Here is a 1,063-nt window from a genome sequence, read left to right on the forward strand (position 1 = left end):
TTCAACATACAGTAGGTCCTTCTGCATCTCTAACAGCTTCCTCTATTGTCTGAAGGGTTTTGTTGATTTGTAAAGGGCCATGTGCAATAAAAAATATAAATGTTACCATTTGACTCACTGTATTAGAGTTAGCCTAAAACTAATTTACATCTGCTGGGAAAGTTTCTATCAGACGTTAGAGTGTTTCTGTAGGAACTTGTGTCCATGTTCATTATGTAGAGCATTAGTGAGGTCAGGCACAGACGTTGGATGAGAAGGCCTGGTTCCAGTTTACATGATCCTGGCTTTGTGCACTGTTGGAATAACAAAATGCCTTCTCTAAACTGTTCCCACAAAGCTGGAAGCATCACATTGTCCAAATGTCTTGCAATGCATTAAGATCACCCTTTAAAGGAGATGAGACGTCCTAACCCTGACAAACAAGGTGTGGCTAAATACGTTGGTCAATGCATAATTAAAGATTCTTCAGAGGAAAACTGCACCGAGGGCAGCACGGTGTGTAGTGCAGCGTTTCTCAAATGGGGTACGCAATGGCACTACAGGGGTAGAGAGAGAGAGAGAGAGAGAGAGAGAGAGAGAGAGAGAGAGAGAGAGAGAGAGAGAGAGAGAGAGAGGGGAAAATTTAATAAATAAAGTGTCAGTTCTTGGTTCCACTCCCGGCGTGAAATGACCAGACATGAAAAACTCAGAAATAAATCTATTTGGGAGCCCTGCTGAATCACTGTTTTTAAACCTTGGGGTGGGACCCCATGTGGGGTCGCCTAGAGTTTAAAGGGGTTGATTTTTTAAATTACTTTTTTTTTTTTTTTTTTTTAATTGAAACAAAACAATGTATTTAGATACTTTCACTTTGTGAAATATAAATCTAGTTCAACTAAAAATGCAGTTTAAAAAGACCCTCGCCTGTGGTTTATGGGCCATGCAGCGTTAGTTTGTCAAAATGTCCTGATGGAGCAGTGATAGAATGTCACCGTAGTGACTGAGGCATGTGCTTTTTTTCTGAGCACACAAAGGAATAAAAATTTGTGCTGCAGTATTAGGCTCCAAGTCAGACATCCTAAAG

The sequence above is a fragment of the Gouania willdenowi genome, chromosome 17, assembly GCF_900634775.1.
Source record: "Gouania willdenowi chromosome 17, fGouWil2.1, whole genome shotgun sequence".
Lineage (NCBI taxonomy): Eukaryota > Metazoa > Chordata > Actinopteri > Blenniiformes > Gobiesocidae > Gouania > Gouania willdenowi.